The sequence below is a fragment of the Podarcis filfolensis genome, assembly GCF_964270895.1.
Source record: "Podarcis filfolensis genome assembly, chromosome: 1".
In the NCBI taxonomy this organism is placed as follows: Eukaryota; Metazoa; Chordata; class Lepidosauria; order Squamata; family Lacertidae; genus Podarcis; species Podarcis filfolensis.
In genome coordinates this window covers 88,845,311-88,865,270 of record NC_139604.1, presented here as the reverse complement: position 1 = coordinate 88,865,270, position 19,960 = coordinate 88,845,311, and the positions used below count along the sequence as shown (strand labels likewise).

Genomic DNA, 19,960 nt, shown 5'->3' with positions numbered 1-19,960 from the left:
CGAGGCTGCTGGTCCCTTATTTTCAAATCTGTAAGTTGACAGCTATGTGTCTCAGCAATGTGCAGACCCTGCCCTAAACAAGGTAACTTACAGGATGTTGCCCCGAAAGGATGCAGGGGGACATCCTCCTTTTCTGCTTCTCAGTAAGGCCAGCCCCCCCCCCCATGAGGATAGCAATCCCAAGAGCCATTACTGCACCACTGGCGGGACTGAAGCAAACTAGGAATCACAAGGAACTTTGTGTTCTCTTCATAGCATAGCTCTGTCCTGCTTCAAGCTGCTCTTAAGAAGATTGTGTTAGTTCCTTGAAAGGAGAAGCACATCTGAAGAAAAGAAAGCAACCATACTGATTACTGAAGGTTAACACTGGCAAATTAAGAATAAGAAACTCCTTAAACAATATTAGTTGGAGAGAAAGAAATCTGAAGAGAGGATAGCAGCTCCTGATGTCTCAATTTTGAATGCCAGGTACCATAGTATGAATAACATTACGCACGCACACACACACACAAAACAGAAAGCCACGACTATTGTTTCATGTTTTCCTACTTCACTGAGCTTATGACCACATTAGCATGGGAATACTACATTTTCTAAATTACTTTCCAACTGGCAAACATTGATTCCTCCACCCCAATGTTTCAATTTGAGCTGCAATTAATATATGTAGCACTTTCCTTTAAGTAACATCAACAGCTTATGCAACACCTGATCTTGCCAAAACATCAGCAAAAGTTGCTCATCAGCAAAACACCAGCATGCACAGCTATGTGAATCAATTTGTTACTCAACAAAGCCAGCAGAGGGTGCACAAAATACTAGCCCCTGCATGTACAGACTGAAAAAAGTAACAACTGCTTGCACACCACATCACTTCTCTTTTTCTGATAAGCAATGTAAATTACTGCTAGATGAATTAAATCCAATCACAGCTCTTCATAGAATCCACAGAGGAAAAGAACCCATTGAACTGACTCCCTGCAGGGGAACGAAGAGAGATTGTTGATGATAATTCTATTTTTAAAAACTTTAGAGAGATAACGGATGTCCTGTGGCAATAAGGGCTTGCTAAATACTCACACAGCCAGAATGGAATTTTCCTGTCTTACTGCTTTAAGTGAATCCAAGTACATAAAATGAAGGGGACCTGGAATTTAAACTTCAATAGCAAAAAGTAAAAAAGTAAAAAAAGGTAAACCAATAACTTTTAAAAGGCTGCTTAATTTCATTAGCAAGAACTATTGAGGGAAATCTTACTCTCAGACAGGGCCATAACTAGAGGTGCTTTAAATTGGTGGTTTTTGCAATGTGGAATGAATCTCTACAACAAAGAAAATGTGCAAGCACAGTAAGTACAGTGTGACAGAAGTTTATATTTTCTGTGAGTGCGTGGATCAAAAGGCCACATTCAATACCAGCTCTCCAGATTCTCCCTTGACCTGAAGCGAGATGAGCGCCACACCCCACAGTCGCCTTTGACTGGACTTAACCGTCCAGAGGTCCTTTGCCTTTTTTACTTGTAGCAAAAGAGAGGCTTCCACCATACATCTTAAGTTATGATGTACACAAGCGCTTCCTGTATTGTGTTCTTCTGTATTGTGGGAGAAGCTGAAGTTCAAATGGCAAGATGGAGAAGTGTGCTTTCTGATCACTTGCTCCCCCCTCCCCAACAAGCCTATTTATGGCGTGCCTGCAGCAATTCTGAGTCACAATGCCATGTCTGAGGGAGGCAGAAAACAAGCAGCCACAGAATGATTAGAGGAGGAAGCAGAACAGGAGATAAAGGGAAGTGTGGGTGTGACGATTCTAGAAGAACAGAGGAGGATTCTGGGAGCCCACTTCTCTGGGCTGTTCACTTTTGCCTCAAGAAAGCACCCAGTTGCCTCCTTGTCAAACAACTCAGCAGGGAACACAGGGGAGTATTTCCTGCACCTGAGTTTGTCTCCAGAACTCATACTGGCAAAATCAGCTGTGTGCAAGAGATGGTAACACAATAGTGAAATCTACAGTTATTGTAGAGGAATGGTTTTAGGGTTTCGTGACAAGTCAGACCAGAAGGGGAAATGGTGTTGGTTACATGTTTCCTAGCTTAAATTTTGCCATGCCCACCTCCACAGATTTTGTAGAATGTTTCAATTAAAATAAAAGTGTTGCTTTAAAAAGATGAATGCTACTTTTTCTTCTCTCCAGAAATATGACAGGAGGCAGGTTTTGAATAAGCAAGCAGAACGTGCGCCTTTCTGAGCAGCCTAAAGTAGAAGACTGGAGAGCTGCAATGGCTTAGATTTAGAAGGAAGGGAGAAGCAAGTTGTGTACAGGTACCAAGCCTCTATGAATACTGATTTCCTCTCACCCAAAATTTCTGTTCCTGCTATATTCGGAAATGCATTTGATGGAAAAACGTAGGTAAAAATGGCAAGTCAAATATACAATTGTCAGCAATTCCGGCCAGCTGTAGCTTTATGAGAAATGTACTGTGTGAACAAGGAATCAGGTCTTCATTGTGTGTGTGTGTGTGTGTGTGTGTGTGTGTGTGAGAGAGAGAGAGAGAGAGAGAGAGAGAGAGAGAATGTGTCTACCAGAATAGCATGTATGTTTTTGAATAACAGTGAGTCAAAAGGAGACATACATATTTAAAAAGAGGTTTGCTTTGGAATATCAAATCATGGCTCAATCTATTGGTCTGTAATTTTGATCAGACAAAGTTTGCTTGGAATGATGTGCATCAAGACTGGTCCAACCATTTTCCCTGATCAAGAGCAGATTAAGCATCAATTGAGGGTTCACAGATTACTTAATGAAATATTGTAGGCTCACTGTACTAAATTGTAATTATAATTTACTAGAGAAATAAGACAGGATCTAATCTGTCAGCAAATCCACTGGTCAGCATACCCACTAGCTGCTGCAGCTTTCAAACAGATGTGTTTCCAAGCCCCAGATGCACTGAATCATTACCCTAAAAGCCATGTGGGGATTTTGCTGGTCCTCATGACAATTGCTGCTGGTCCAATAGATAAAACAGGAGAAGCTGCACAGATGACATGACAGCAGTAGTGTCAAACAGGGCACAACAGCATGTCAAACCCCTATGTCAGGAAGTTTCTTCCTTTGAGGTACTTCCTGTTCCTGTCCAACACTTGTGTTGGAACTGTGGTTGCTGGAGAAACTGATATCTGGAAGCACCAACTGTGCCTCTAATCTTTCCGTAGAGGATTCTGTTACTGAGCCTCACATAATATATATGTTGAAACAGATAGAAAAGTTATGAAAAGTGACAAAAATCTTACAGTAGTGCTGAAAAGAGGATCTAAGAATTCAAAAGTGTAGTGAAACCAGTCAATTCTAACCATTACCATAGGAGCTAGCATTTTCCATTTGAAATTCGGAGTCTAGTATATTTGAATCAAATAGGGCCAGACTAGATCTCAGCACATAGATATGAATGTGTATACTTATTCTGTCCTTTGGGCCTAACCTCTCACTCCTCCAGCTGGCAGATCCAGGGACTGCTGCACTGGGGGAAAGAGAAGGAACAGTTTGTCACATCAGATGGAAACAACTGCTTTAGTTTTCAGACATTTTCTGTCCTCCTAAAAATCAACTGAGAAGCTAACTTAAATGCCAATTTTACAATCCATTCTGTTTGTGTTCTGCTCAGCATCACCTCAGAGAGTCTTTAAAAAACCTTCTTTTTCTAAACCTTCTTTTTGCAATGGCCTGTTTTTCAGAAGTATACTATATTTATTAAAGAACTATTACTATAAGGTAAGTGCACTGCACTGCACGTAAAGAGCAAGACTCAGCTGAATGCAGTATGTCCAGTCTTCTATGCACACCTTGCTGAAATGAATGTCAGTTGTGCAAAAACAGTTTTCTGTGGAGGAGGCATTCCTGGAGGTTGGTTCCCAAATATATTTATAATAATTTTGATAGGCATTCCCTGAACACATACAAGGCCCAGTTGTTATTGTTACTGTCTAGACATTTTCTTTTAGTGCAGGGAAAAAACCTCTTACAAGGGGGAAAAGCTGCTATTTGATTATAGGAAGGCAGCCTGAGCCCAAGTCACGTGCAACTGGCTGTCGCTGCAGGGTAAGCTATCTGGTTCTCCTCTTCCGCTATGTTTGGCATAGAAAAGCCCAAGCAGTGACATATTTCAGATTTGCCCTTCTTCCCCTTTCCAGTTTTCCACTTTTCTTCTGGGAGAAAAACTATGGGACATATGTCATCTCCTGTCCTTTACTCCAGGTTATTGTGAGCCACTGAATCTCCCAAAGTGGATCTTAAGTTTCCAAAAGGATGGCTAGTGTGAAACCAAAAAGGACCTTTCACCTGCTCCACTGGCTTGGAGCTTTGGGTGCCTAGCATTGACCTGTCCTGGCCTCTGGCCTCTGACCCCTCCTTCTGACCCTGCTGGATTATTCCTGCTGCGCTTTCTCCAAGACAAGGCCCCTCGGCAGTGGCTTTAGTGTCAGGGGCAATTGTGAGACCAAATAAGAAAATATCTCCTAATGACTTGCTATTGTTGAGGGGCGTAATCAATACTCTGGGCGCCAAGCCAAAGTGGCAGAGGAGAGGATCTTTAACCCTATGTATGCTGAAGTCTGCTGGGTGGGGGAAGAGAGCTAGGTCAGATAAAAGAGAGGGTGAATCCACATCTCAACATTGTTCCAAGATGCAGGATAATTCACATTGGTGATTCTGCCAGTCTGGATGTGAATGCTAACGTGTTGCATGAAGGTGCCCATCTTGCTTTCTGACAAAAATACATACTGTGCATTATATCTTGTCAAGAAGCATGTCCCTGGCATGGCATTTTGGATCTGCCTGTGTATCTCAACATAAGGTGGTTTCCTTTCACCTGTAATATTGAGTTGAGGGGCCCCAAAGCTGAGCTCACTGGCTGTTGTTTTTTAATGTACCTTCTCCAGTGAGTTAGGGTAGCAAAAAAAGCAAGTGTGTAACATTTTCTCAAGAATCTACAGGTAGCTTGGGATTAACTAAAAAAAATCTCCCTTTAGTTACCTTTAAAGTACATTTCCCCCCAGTTTCTACTTTGATGTTATTTGTGCTAGGTAAAAATCAGTGGAAAACAGTTTTACTTTGAGGCAACTTTACCTAGCACTTCAGATACTATGAATACTATAAACGCTACATAAATTATAATAGAACAAAACAGTAAGATGTAAAGTCAGCTGGATTCCTTCTTAAATTTATTACTTTTCTTTATTATTTTTTAAAATAAAAAACAGATATTCTAAAATAAAGCATGTTTACCAAAATATAGGAACTGCTACAAAACAAGAAATACTGAAAGCAAAACAAGGCAGTTGATAAGTTTGGTCACAGGGTTATTAGAGCTCTATATTTTGGGGTTGTGTGTGTGAGAGAGAGAGAGAGAGAGAGAGAGAGAGACAGACAGACAGACAGACAGACAGACAGACAGACAGACGGACAGAAAGTGCCTACCAGCACCTTAGCATGTATTTTTTGGGACAAGACTGGGTACAAGATGAGGCTGATTCTTTAAAAAGAGGTTTGCATTGGAATCTCAAATCATGGCTCACCAATTTGCTAGAACAGGGCTAGAGGTCAGGGCCTGAAATTTTAAAGTTTCAAGCTATCTGAATTAACCTGAGGCAATTATTTCACAAGAATGAGGTACACATTTATTAATTTGGTTCTGCTGCTTATCCAAATCTTGGAATGCTCATATCTAGGATTTTATTGAAGGCAAAGCAACAGAGCCACAAAGGGGAGGTAGAAAAAGAAAAGAATACAAGAAGATGATTACATTTCATCTTATGGTGGTATCTTTGGTCTCAAATCACCACCTAGTCTTACAAAACTCGTAACTTCCTGGTATGGATGAAGCAATCCTAAAATGGGAACTATGAGAACAGCATTCTAGCTATAGATAGAATAAAGGCAATATATCACAGACTGTGTGAGAGTATCTTTTTGCTCAATCTAGGTTTTTGCAAAGCAAAGTGTCCTTCCTTTCAACTTGCAGAGCTAAAACTAACATGCTGGAGAGCAGGATCAAGAGGCGTGCTGGCTGTAGGCATGGGGTCCAAAGCACATGTAGGTTAGGAGAGAAGCACCAGAGCTAACTGCTGCCCACAAACCCATTCCTGCATGAAAGCAGAGGGAGTTCAAAGTCTTTTATTACTCCCCTCCCCAAAAATCATATCGGTATTTTTACTTACAGCTCAGAGTGATGGATGTGCTTTTTGTTGAAATTGGGTCAAAGCATTTTACCTTCTCCTCTGTTTAGGACTATTTGCTGTGTCAATTTGTGCATATATATATATATATATATATATATATATATATATATATATACATGCATGTACATCCTCTGAGCCGGGGGCTGAAGTCATAAACTGTTACTGACTTTGGCTCAAACCACTTTGGCAGAGTTCTTCTTTACATGAACAGAGGAAGCGTTCTGCACTGCCATGAGGACACCAAGCGGTTTCTTCCTGTGCCGCTCTAAGTTGCCAAGAAGTCCCATTCTGCATAACTACAGAAGCAAAGAGATGCCCTATAACCTTCCTCACACCATGATGATATTATACGGCAGAATCCATGGTTTTCTCCATGAGAAGGCTGCAGTGTTGCCGAGTCCCGTGACAGCAGAAACACGATTCATTGAAGTTGATTTCTTCTTCTTATTAGAGACATTAAGGGTGGAGAATCCCCAGGACTTTTTACCTTGTCCAGGAGACTTCCACCAGCCAAGCCACTAGGCCTCCCTGGACACACCCCTCACTGACCTTGCTCCACGCCCTCCTTGAGTGTGTTTGTGGCTGGAATGTGCTCCTAAATTGTGATACTGCCTCTTGCTTGTCGGGATGGAGAAAAGAAAGACGTGGATGTGGTAACCTTTCACTTTGCATGACTGGAATATAACCTTCTGTACAACGTTAAGAGTCACATGCACTGATCCACGCACTTTCCCCCCTCTGGCCTCACCCCTGGATACATGCTTAGGAATCCTTCTTGACATGTATGTTTAAGGCCTTCCCTTCCCACAAACCTACACACATGTCCCTGAACACTGTTCGACAGTGTTCGACAGCTGTTCGACAGTGAAATTTGCTGCCAAGGAGTGTGGTGGAGTCTCCTTCTTTGGAGGTCTTTAAGCAGAGGCTTGACAACCATATGTCAGGAGTGCTCTGATGGTGTTTCCTGCTTGGCAGGGGGTTGGACTCGATGGCCCTTGTGGTCTCTTCCAACTCTATGATTCTATGATTCTATGAACACAATTCCTTGGAGAAAACAAGAGTTTAGAGAAAGGCAGACGGACACACACACACACACACACACACACACACGAAGGCCACAAAAGAGTTGCCACATTTTGAAGCTTTCAAGCCAGTGGAATAAACAAAGTGGTGTACTGCTCTGTGAGGCAGCCTGGACATAAATAAGATAAAAGTAGCAGGGCTGCTTAACATGTCAGTGCAATATCTCCACTCATTTCCTCACAAGCAGTGCCCAGATTCCAACTGTTTATTGTGTATTGTTCATGGTCTGAAGCATCACTTAGGCGAGCGTTTCTGAGCTTTTAAAGTCAACAGCCAGATGGGTGGGGTATAAATAATAAATAAATAAATAAATTATTATTATTATTATTATTATTAAACAATTAAAAGAAAAATATTAAGATTGAATTCTGTTTCTTCTCTACTATTCTTTTCAGCTAGGAAGGAAACAGCAAATTTGAACAAATCTGAGCCATTTAATGGCCCAGCTGAAGACAGGCTGTTCCAGCACTGCTGACCTTGGCTGTAAACTCCAGTCTCCTGTCACCTCCATTAGTGCATTCTATATCTGGCCTCCTGCCCTCTTAGCCTTGAACAAGCTACATATGCTTCTAACAGTCCTGAGTGAGGGGCTCAGGTTACATGCCGGAGAACCAGCAGCTGATCAGTGCTCCTCACAGTCCAGGGAATAGTAGAGAATGAGCTTTGCCATTGTTCCCTCATTCTATTCCTGAATCCATTGTTTGTAATGCAGTATCACATCCATGGTACTAGAGGAAAAGCAGATTTAATTCCTCAAAGGGCGTTACGCTCCATGAACCTTCCTCGTGATAGTATGGCCCGATGCAGAAAACAAAGTCATAGTACAAGCAAATCTTTCTGACCTAGCTCTCTCTTTCTCATAGCACTCATGTAAATAGGAAGAGTCAGTCTTCCAAGAGGCTATACCTGGCTTGTTCACTGAAGCCCAAGGCCTTCTAGAGTTGTAAACTCTGAGGGTTTCTCCAGATGATCAGAACCCTATGTGACCAATTAACAAAGTTTACTCTCAAGCTGACCTATTTTATATACAGTGGTACCTCGGTTTAAGAACAGCCCTGTTTACAAACTATTCAGTTTACAAACTCCACAAAACTGGAAGTAGTGCCCCGGTTTGCAAACTTTACCTCAGTCTAAGAACGGAAGCCGAACAGTGGAAGGGCACCAGTGGCGGAAAATGGGCTGAAAAACAGTTCCTCGAGGAAAATGGGCTGAAAAAGGTTTCGCATGAAAGTAAGATAATATTGAACCAGGAGATATCAGCACAAGAAATAGAAGATGCCATTCAAGGCATGACGCTGGGCAAATCCCCTGGACCGGATGGACTGACTTCCAAATACTACAAAGTTTTGAAGGAAGGGTTGATACAACCTTTGAAGGAAGTCTGCAATGAGATTATGGAGGGGAAAAGGGCACCCGATACGTGGAGAGAGGCCTACATTACACTTATACCAAAGACAGAGACTGAAAAGACCCAACTTAAAAACTACCGACCCATCTCGTTATTGAATGTGGATTACAAAATCTTTGCTGATATTTTGGCAAAAAGACTGAAGAGAGTTTTGATGGAGGAGATTCACGGGGACCAAGCGGGCTTTCTCCCAAAAAGGCACTTGTCGAACAATGTAAGGAATATAATTGACATTTTGGAAAAGCTGGAAGTGAACATAAACACTAAAGCTGTTTTGATATTTGTGGATGCCGAGAAAGCCTTTGACAACATTTCTTGGAGTTTTATGTTGAAGAACCTCCGGGGGATGGGGGTAGGCCAAGGGTTTGAAAATGGTATAGGTGCAATATACTCTGAACAGAAAGCCAAACTAATTGTAAATAATGTGGTTACAGAAGAGTTCAAGATTGAAAAAGGGACACGTCAGGGGTGCCCTATCTCCCCATTACTTTTTACATCGGTCCTGGAGGTTTTGCTTAATATGATTAGGAGGGACCAGTTGGTTAAAGGGATTCAGGTCGGAGCTAAACAATATAAATTGAGAGCATTTGCAGATGATTTAGTACTTACATTGCAAGAGCCAGAAGCTAGCACGAAAAGAGTTTTGGAAATAATTCAAGAGTTTGGTCAAATGGCAGGATTTAAATTGAATAAGTCGAAGACAAAGGTTTTGGAGAAAAATTTGACACAGATAGAAAAGGAAAGGTTCCAGAATGAGACAGGGTTGACTGTGGTTAAAAAAGTGAAATATTTGGGTATAAATATGACAGCTAAAAATGTGAATTTGTTTAAAGATAATTATGAAAAAACTTGGAGAGAAGTGAAAAAAGATTTGGAGATTTGGTCCAACTTGAAGCTTTCCTTGTTAGGCCGTATTGCAGCTATAAAGATGAATGTATTGCCAAGAATGTTGTTTTTGTTCCAAGCATTGCAAATAATTGATAAAATGGATTGTTTCAAGAGGTGGCAAAAAGACATATCTAAATTTGTCTGGCAGGGCAAAAAGCCCAGAATTAAATTTAAGATACTAACGGATTCAAAGGAAAGAGGGGGGTTTGCCCTGCCAGACTTTAAACTTTACTATGAAGCGGCAGCTTTCTGCTGGCTGAAAGAATGGCTACTTCTTGAAAACACAGACATTTTGGATTTGGAAGGTTTTAATAACATTTTTGGGTGGCATGCATATTTGTGGTATGACAAGGTTAAAGCACATAAAAGTTTTAAAAATCATATTGTCAGAAAAGCACTACTAAATGTCTGGGACAGATATAAAGACTTGCTGGAAAATAAAACTCCAAGGTGGCTGTCGCCAATGGAAGCTAAGGCAGTTAAAAAGTTAAATATGGAGTCCAAGTGGCCAAGATACTGGGAAATTTTGGAAAAGGAAGGGGACAAATTGAGATTGCAGAGTTTTGAGAAATTAAAAGGGAAGGTGAGAGATTGGTTCCACTACCATCAAATTAATGAAGCGTTTAAACTGGACAGTAAAATTGGCTTCCAGGTGGAAAAATCAAAATTGGAGACAGAACTGTTAGAACCCAGTACTAAGAATTTGTCCAAAATGTACAATTTGCTGCTGAAATGGAATACACAAGATGAAACGGTTAAATCGGTCATGATTAAATGGGCTCAGGACATTGGTCATAATATTTTGTTTGCTGATTGGGAAAAGTTGTGGACCACCGGGATAAAATTTACGGCATGTAATGCCTTAAGAGAAAACATTATGAAAATGATATATAGGTGGTACATAACCCCAGTCAAGCTTGCAAAGATTTACCATGTGCCTAACAACAAATGTTGGAAATGTAAAGAAACTGAAGGTACATTTTTTCATCTTTGGTGGACCTGCCCGAAGATTAAGGCATTCTGGGAAATGATCTATAATGAACTTAAAAAGGTATTTAAATATACTTTCCCCAAGAAACCAGAGGCCTTTCTCTTGGGTATTGTCGGCCAAGGGGTGTTAAAGACGGATATAACTTTCTTTATGTATGCTACAACAGCAGCTAGAATACTCATTGCGAAGTACTGGAAGACGCAAGAACTACCCACACTGGAAGAATGGCAGATGAAGGTGATAGACTATATGGGCTTGGCAGAAATGACGAGCAGAATCCGAAACCAGGGAAGAGAAGCAGCGCAAGAAGAATGGAAAAAATTCAAGGATTATTTAAAGAAATATCATAAAGTTAATGAAAGTTAGAATGATGTTGGACTGGAAAGTAAATGGTTACTATTAGCAATGGTTAAGACAAGGAAAATAAGGAAGAATAGTCTAAATTTAAATTAAAATAAGGGAAGATTTGCTGAACAATCGATAAGAATTTGGAATACAGAAAGGGGAAGCATGAGGAAGTCGGGGAAGATAGGATATGAAATTAGGATATGAAATGATACATGTTTTTTGTTTTGTTTTTGTTTTTGTATGTTTATGTTGGTTGTATTGTGTTTATATGGAAAAATAAAAATATTTAAAAAAAAAAAAAAAGAACGGAAGCCGAACAGTGGAAGGGCACCAGTGGCGGAAGGCCTCATTAGGGAAAGCGCGCCTCGGTTTAAGAATGGTTTCGGTTTAAGAACGGACTTCTGGAACGGATTAAGTTTGTAAACCGAGGTACCACTGTATTCACTATCTCTCCCCACTCCCTACCCTGTCAGTAGCTTACAATCTGTTAGACTGACAAAGGGAGATTGGAGAGGTATCTCTTCTGGCATTCATCACTGTTTTTTCCTCTCTCTCTCTCGGCTAATGAGTACAGTGGTACCTCGTGTTAAGAACTTAATTCGTTCTGGAGGTCTGTTCTTAACCTGAAACTGTTCTTAACCTGAAGCACCACTTTAGCTAATGGGGCCTCCTGCTGCCGCCGCACCGCCGGAACACGATTTCTGTTCTCATCCTGAAGCAAAGTTCTTAACCCGAGGTAATATTTCTGGGTTAGCGGAGTCTGTAACCTGAAGCGTATGTAACCCGAGGTACCACTGTATATCCCAAACAGGAATGGATATCAGTGAGTATGTTTTCAGCATCTATACCAAACTTCCCCAACCTGGTGCCCTCCATATGTTTTGGATTACAAATCCCACCAGCCGCAGCCTGCACATGCTGTTGACCCCAGCATGGTTTAGTGATATGAGGATGAGCCTCAGCAAGCCTGAGCAAAGGTGCTGGGTCTGTGTGCCTTTCCTTCCTCCCGTGCATCAGGGATTAGGCGACCTGCCAAGATTACTTAAGTTTCAATGCATCTCATCTTAGCCTTACAAAGAAACCAGAAATCCCGATTTGAAACAAAGTCTAACGAATTTCATAATAAACCAACTTCAAACTGTGAACCATGAAGCCAACTTTTCAGAGTTTGTTTTCAACTGGGATTCCCACTTTGTATGTAGTACTAAACAAATATTCAGGACTGAAAATAATCACAAAAGTTCTGCTCCCAGCCATGCAGGAGAATAGTGTGCAACACTCTGATCAGGCTCACTGAGGTTCTCTGAATAGTGCTAAACCGTGAGTTAGTATTATGTGTGAAACAGCCCATTAAGATTCTGGGATCCACACCTTACTCCCTCTCTGCCCCCTTAACCCTCTGTTTTATTGTTCTGTAAAAACACCTACTACAACCATTAAGAAAAACAGTAATAAGGCAGAATAAAATAAAAACCATTAAGAAAAACAGTAACAACAGTAACAACAACAACCCCACTTAGCTATTCCTTTGCATTGAGATATTACACTATTGGTGTTAAAGTATATAAAAGGGTGGAAAAGCAAACAAACCAATGTTTGTGTTCACTCTTCTTTTTATTTAACAAAATTTATATATTGTTTGTAATAAAACCTCTAAGCAGTCTAGTTGGTCCATTTCAATCATATAATTAAACAGAGAGAGATACTTGGCAGCAAAATAAAACCTAATGCAAAGGTAACTTGAGCCTTCTATCTGCCACATTCTCAGCATCTACAGAAAGTTCTTCTGAATGCTATTCAAGTTTTAATTAGGGAACTCAAGCAAAAATTTAATTGGACCTATCTGAAATATAACACAGTGCTGTCTGATGCCCTATTGCTTTGCTTTTTCTATCCCCTACGCTTTCTTTCATGGTTACTTTCTCTGTTCTATGAATGTGCATTTGCCTCCCTTTCCCTGTAGCGGCCTTGGTTTGTTATTGTGGGGTCATTAAGGAGTGCATATATGTGCATGCTAATTACTTGAGTGGCATGTGATTGATGGCTTGCTAACTCTGGTTTGTTTTGTATAGCAATATTCTGACTTCCTTCCATCTAAGACGTAGCTATTTTGAGATGACAAAACAATGGAATTATTACAAAAATACTGAATGTGAGCTTTTTTTTTGTTTTACATAAGAGAGAGGTTGGTGATGGTGGTTTGAAAGCCAGGTCACAGCAACACTCACCCTGTGCTTGAATGAGTTTCATATGCTCTCCAGTTTCAATGAAGAACTGAGGCTCTAATGCTACAGGAGCTCTTGCTTTCTTTGGCAAGAGTAGCCTGGGCGCAGCATGCTCATGTGGGAAGCTGTAAACTGGGGTCAGAGAAAAATGCTGGCCCTGGACAGACATTGGCAGTTGCTGTTACAAGAGCAAGAGCTGGTCACCTTCAGCACTGAACAGATGTGAAAAATTCACTCCACCCTTAAAAAAAAAAAAACACCAAAAAAACCTACCTCAAAACTATTTTTGCTGGATTTACACTTATCAAATATCACGTCTCCAAACCCAAGGATTTATGTAGGATGATTTCCAAAAACGCACCAATTTCTAACACAAGATCAAACCTACCCTCCAAGGCAGACAGAATTTCCGGCCTTTTTGCATAACACTCCTAAATCCTACCCCTTCTCTCTCAAGGAAAATAAAAGTAAAAGGCATGGTTCAGGGTAATATTATAAAAACCCACAAGCCTTCGCCCACATGTGTACTCACTAGTTGTAAGGCAGAAATTTGGAGTTATATGAAACTTAGCAGTTGGACAATTTAGGTAGCCAAAAACTACAACACAGGCATCGGGAGCCGAGATGGGCGTGGGCCAACTTAAAGTTTCTCCAAAATGCCTTATCCAATGAGCTAGAGGGAATCTCCCGGTCCTTCCTGAGGTCTAAAAAGGTGGAGTAGGAATCTCTGGTGGGAAGCAGTTAATTGAGCATTCCGCATCACTATGAATGGACCACAGTGGGCAACTCAAGCGTCTTGAAGGGAGACAATGAAAAAAGGAAGTTCAGTAACTACCACCCTTTCCAGAGCTATTTCCATCTACAGGGTTTGTGCAGTTTTATAGTTTAGAAAGCATTTTAGGATGTGCAAGTAAATGACATACACAGTAATACCACTTAATATCCTATATTCTTACTCTGGGACTGTGGCATTCAGTACTGATGAATTTTCTGTCTGGTAGGGGGTTTGGGGATTTAGAGATCAGATAACACAATAATGAAAACACAGTTCTCTGCACAGAAGAATCCAAGAGGTTGCATAAAGCAGTGTTCCCCTTCTGTCTCTGGGGCTTGCAGCAACAGAGGACCCAAGCCCTCCAATCCAATGTTTTTCCTTTCTCTTCAGGAGCCTGTGATGTATGGAAATTTGGGGCTCTGATTCTTTCAGCTCCAGCAGGCGGTAAAGAAGCTAAAGGAAAAATGAAGGGAGAAATCTGCAGATGAAAGTCTGAGGCTGTGTTTTCCTTTCCAAAGTGCTGCTATGTTCCCATAAGCTTGTGGCTTCCTGCATCCTGCTGCAGTATTAAAAAAGATCCTTTCTATGATATCTTAAGAGGCAAATGTCCAGTACTAACAGGACGCCTTTTGTTCTCTTCATTTCTAAGTGGACTTTAACCCAGTTACTACAGAGTGAGTCACTGTATAAACAAATAAAACAAAAGCTCTTCTGTTTTGTCCCCCTGGACAGGTCAGGGACACATTAGGCTCTGCTCTGACCCTCTTTGCCTCATAGAAGCAATAACTAGGGATGGCATCACTAAACAAGAAACATGCTTAATTGCTGTTCTTCTGTAGATACATTTTTTTAAAAAAACAACAACAACACCTAAATGTATCCCTACTAATTTCACCATTGTTGATATTTCAACAGAGTTAGGTTTTTATTAAACCAACTAACATGGGATAAAGTTACTCAAACAAAATGCACAATATTAGGAGATGGAAAAATTTGTCTACATTGAATTTGAGTATGGAAAAACTTGCCCAGCAAATGTTGCAACAGATCTGTCACAGAACTGTCAGTTAAAACTGAACCCAAAATTAGAAAATTGAGCTATTTTGCTAGGGAAAAAATGCTGGCTCAGAATGGATAGGGGTTGAAAAAACTGGAGATGGAAAAGAGCCTTTTTTGGCTGCAAGCTAAAGGAAGACAAGTCAAAAGGGTGCTTTAATAAGAACCCAGGGAATACTGTGGGCTACCTGTCTCCATCCTACTTGATAAAAATGCGTATTAAGGCTGATATTCTAAGCTATTCCACCTGGGGTATACCTCATGGACAGGACATGTATGCATATGATTGGGCTGCAGAAAGGGTGGGGAAATGGATCTGGCTGGTGGGCCAGCTCACTATGTCCTTCATAGGCCAAATCCGACTGGTGGGTGTGGCTGCCCATTTGTCAGTCACCTGGATGTCAGCTGACCCTTTTGTGTGTTCACTGTGTGAAATCAAATTATCCAGGTAAATGCACAACCCGCAAAATGATTTTCAAAGCCCTCCACAAGACCCAGCAGTCACAGGTTTTGCAATGCCCTTGCACAGTGAGAAACAGGATACTGATCTAGATGAAATTTTGGTCTGATTCAGGAGAGCTCTCCTTCTGTTCTACCAATTTCAATACTACTCTGAATGATGCATAACATTATAATACAACATGGTATGTGTTGCTCTGGTACAGTTGATGGTGCAGCCCACCTACAGCCCTTCGTGATGATGTCACAGCAAGCCTTATGAACAGGCTGCTGATTATTCCTTTCTTATGAACTGTGGCCCTTGATCTTTGTGTTGAAAATGCTGTGTACTAGCCAGAAGCTGATGTTGAAATTCCAAATCACTTGCTCGGTCCTGTTCAGTCAGAGACTGGTTGAATTAGAGATTCCATTCAGAACTGAATACATGCAAGCAGGATGCTTTACATTCATCACATGCTCAAGTGTGACACCCCCTTCCCCAGTTAATAAACATATTAGCAGGCATTTTGGAAACTCATTGGCTTTGGGGGGTTTGGAAAAGTCTGGCAACAGATTCGTCTGGAGCGAAGCTTATCAGACAAACTTGCCGCTAATTTTAGAGCTATACTTTATTTTCGTCAAGACATCTGGCCAAGCCTGGTTACACCAATGGATTATTATTTTCCCTATGTGAGGCCCGGAGAAAAGGGATAGCCTTTTTACAACTATTAATTGGACAACGAATGGCGGTGTAACTGTAAAGGCCCATAACAAGAATAACCCCTTTGTATGCCTGGCTTGTTTCCCACATTTCAAAGGCTACTAAGCAGCAGCATCTTTGCCCCTGGGTTACGGAGAAGGGACAGCCTTGTGCTTATTATGGTGGCTTTCCCTAATGATCTGAAACATTTTAAAAAATGCACACAGGGATGTGCATGTTTAGAGCTTCTGCGGCCACAAGGTCAAACACATTTTTTTTAAAAAAAAACCACCACCGAAAAGTTTGGCCCTACAGTACTGAGGGAGATCCATTTGTCCAGTGTTCCCTCAGCCCATCCCCCCACTGCAGTATGAGGCCCTGCTTTTCAACACAATTAAGCAGAGGGCCAATAGGATTTGTGCCACCCTTTCTTCCACTTGGCTTCACTGCTGAGAAACAGCCTTGGTCGGCAGGGAGGTGGGAGTGCTGTCTGAATAGCCTCTAAGCATTCATTATCTGGCTCCTAATTACATGGCCGACATACTGTTGCCTCTGCCTACGTGGGAACATTGCATCACATTAATCAGCAGGGGGATATGCCAAGATGAAAGGGCCTCCTTGTATACGCTCTTTGCTGTGGAAAGCGGGGATGAGGGTCGGGGGGAAAAGAAGGAGCTTTATCAAGTCCCTGGGCAGAGAAAACACAGCAGGTGAACTGCAGCTCCATCCCTAGCCCAATTCAGAACCTCAGCTTGAGTTCGCCATATTCCCATACTGGCCTCCAAAAGTAATTCACAAACCTACTTTTAGTGAATGTGCGCTGCCAAGGTTATGGGACCAATAGTCCCAGAGGCCTCTGGAGAAAAGTTAAAGTACAGGCGCCAATAAGCCAGGCCCCTCACACCACCCCTACAGAGTGGCTGAGCCTTCCTTCTGCGTCAGAGTGGAGTTGACTCTTCAATTCTTTACTACACAAGAACCATGAGAGGAGACATTCATCAACTGTGAATGCACCTGTGTAGCATGAATCAAAGAATAATAAAAAGTCCGGCTGCACCATCTTGCTTGCTTCCCTAGTATTAGCAGATTTTCCAAGGTTTAAGGTGGCCTGAGTTAATAACTTAAAACAAAACTTAAATAATACAGAAAACACAGGTTTAACGGCACCAGAAACACCCAAATGGACTAACCGGCCAAACCAAAAGCTAGACAGAAGAAATGTAGGTTTGCTGTTTTGTTTTTAATTATTTACTTGTTTTTGTCCTGTATTGTATTCTGGGAACTGCCCTGAGATCTTACAAAGAAGGGCGGTAGATAAATCTAATAAATAAAAAATAAATAAAACAAATCTTGTCCCGCAGCCTGTTCTCACAGTGGACCAGCCCATGAGGAGCCAGCAAGCAGGACCTGAGCACTACAGGGGTCTCCCCACTTGTGCTCCCCAGCATCTGGTACTCAGAGGCATACCACCTCTGGTTTTTGAGTTAATATATAGCCATCATGACCAGTAGACATTGGTATCTCCCATGAATGTGTTTAAACTGCTTTTAAGGCATGCTTTCCTTGTAAACTTTTGAAGCATACAGTGGTACCTCTGGATGTGAACAGGGATCCGTTCTGGAGCCCCGTTTGCATCCAGGAGCGAACGCAACCCGCGTCTGGGCTTGCACGGGTAGCGATTTGCTGCTTCCACGCATGCGCTTGATGTCATTTTGACCGTCTGCGCATGCGCGAGCAGCAAAACCCGGAAGTAATGGGTCGCCGCAGCGCACAACCCGAAAATACTTATCCCGGAGCTACTTCAGCCCGAGGTATGACTGTACTTTGCTGTACTAGCATGTTCTCCTTTGCTCACCTAAAAAGCCCCAAACATTGATACTTTTCCTCAAAGTAGAGTTGTTCTAGCACCTTGATCCCTTTTTCTGTATCGAAACATGCTCAATGAAAGTATTACTTGGCTAACAATACCTACTCCCAGTGCACACAGCATAGCAGCCTTGAGCTTTGGCAGTTTGAAATTAGATCCCGGATATCTCTTTATGACATTTATATTCCACCTTTCTTTCAGGGACCTCAGTATGAAATATTTATACACACACACACAGGCAGTACAAACAGCTTCAGGAGGAGGAGATTCAGAATAGAAATGGCATGCTGGAAGCAGTGAAGTGCCCCTCCTGCTACCACTTCTCTGCTATCAATACCACCGCCTGCAACTGTTTTTCATGGGGAAGGCATCAAGTCTCCAATACACACATGTACACGTAACATGAACTTAACCCCGCACCGATGAACAGTGTATGTTCCCCCCATATTTGAAAAAGTTGGGGATTATTGGGGGGGGGATCTATGTAACACAAAAGTTCTACAGTAAAGCACAAAAAACAAATGGCAAGAAACTCTGATAAGTTACTGCTACAAAACCCTCCAGATAAAAGTTCTACTTGAGAAGAGATACCATTTAGTAAGTATATTTCTAAGCACATTTGTTAAAACATGTGGAATTTCCTTTTGCAGAGGAGTGAAACCATTGGTCCATCTAGCCAACACTGCAAGCTGTTCTCCATGGTCTCATGCAGAAGTTCTATCACCTGCTACATGAGCCTTTTAATTGTTTGACGGGTGAACAACCTGTGGCCATTTAGATAGTGCTAGACTATAATTCCCAGCATCCCTCATCACTGACCATGCTGGCTGAGGCTGTTGAGAGTTGGAATTCATCACATCTCGAGAGTCTCATCCCTATTTTAATGGGTGATGCCAGTGATTGAAGATGAGCTCTTCTGTGTGCAAAGCATATGCTTCACCACTGACCTTTCCATCCTCTACAGCAGAGTAGATCCCCCACCCCTGCTCTAGAGTCCTTCCAGCAATAACCGCACAGAACATTGCCTGTCATCCCATATGCTATTTAAAAAGGGCTCTGACAGCTAGCTCTTCATTACAGGTTAGATCTCCCAGTCTGTTCAAATCCCATCACTATTTATACGTTAATACTGTTCTCTCATAAGCGGTAAGATTTTTTAGCACAGGGAAGAAAACTAAATCATATAAATGAAATGTCAGCCAAGGAAGCAAATACACAAACTAGTGTGAGCCAAAATCCTTTAGCAAGCAAGTCAAGGTTCTGGACCCCAGGGAGCTGGGAGAATTCATCTTCAAGAGTGAAAACTCAAGAAGACCTTTGGTATGATGTCTCTGAAAAAATAAAGTTTCGTGTTCTTTGGCTTCACTGCTTATGTGCTGTTTCGGTGTTATTGGAGACAATGTTCTTGGACTAGACCTCATAGCTTGGCATCTTCTGCTGGATCCCAGATATGGAACTATCCCCCTAGCAGTCTGGTCTAAAAGATTCGACCAAGGACTAGGAAACTAGAAATGCCTGAGCTCTAGTTCTGGCTCTCAGCTGTTTGGGTACTCTGTTCTTCACACTCTTCCCCAGTAATGGGAATAATACTGTGCAGGCAGAAAACTGGCTAATAAGCTGTGCTTGTAACGTGCATTTAAAATGTGGTAATGGAGTTCTGAAGCTTGATTTCATTTCATCAAGCTGAACAAACTATTGGCTGTACTACAGTTGTTCCTCATTCTGAGAACATGGAATGCTTCCTCAAACAGTAATATCTTGATTCCTAGTGAAATGTGCCAAGTTTACTCTGAGAAAACTAAAAAGCTGGGCCATTTGGAATTCCACAGCCAAATTCATATTTGCAAAGAGAAATTTGCCTTGGAGAAGTGGTGGTGGGGAGATTCTGTGGTGGAAGAACTGCCACTTCTTCAGCCCTGCTGTTTGCTCTGGCAGGGCAGAAAGTAGG

The 19,960-nt window shown here is 41.7% G+C and overlaps 1 protein-coding gene and 2 long non-coding RNA genes across 10 annotated transcripts in view; 2 read left to right on the top strand and 1 right to left on the bottom strand.

Moving 5' to 3' along the window:
- LOC310759085 overlaps nucleotides 1-8,481 on the top strand; it is a 54,857-nt gene extending 46,376 nt beyond the window's left edge. Inside the window, exon 6 of the long non-coding RNA XR_014546196.1 lies at nucleotides 7,716-8,481. This is a non-coding gene — a long non-coding RNA (uncharacterized lncRNA). The remainder of the gene's footprint in view (nucleotides 1-7,715) is intronic.
- The window catches only part of RAD51B (RAD51 paralog B), a 314,446-nt gene that overhangs the window by 64,951 nt on the left and 229,535 nt on the right, over nucleotides 1-19,960 (bottom strand). The window lies entirely within an intron of this gene.
- LOC310759132 lies at nucleotides 11,754-16,419 on the top strand. Its single transcript, XR_014546233.1, has 2 exons — nucleotides 11,754-13,103; nucleotides 14,342-16,419. It is a non-coding gene; the product is annotated as an uncharacterized lncRNA (long non-coding RNA).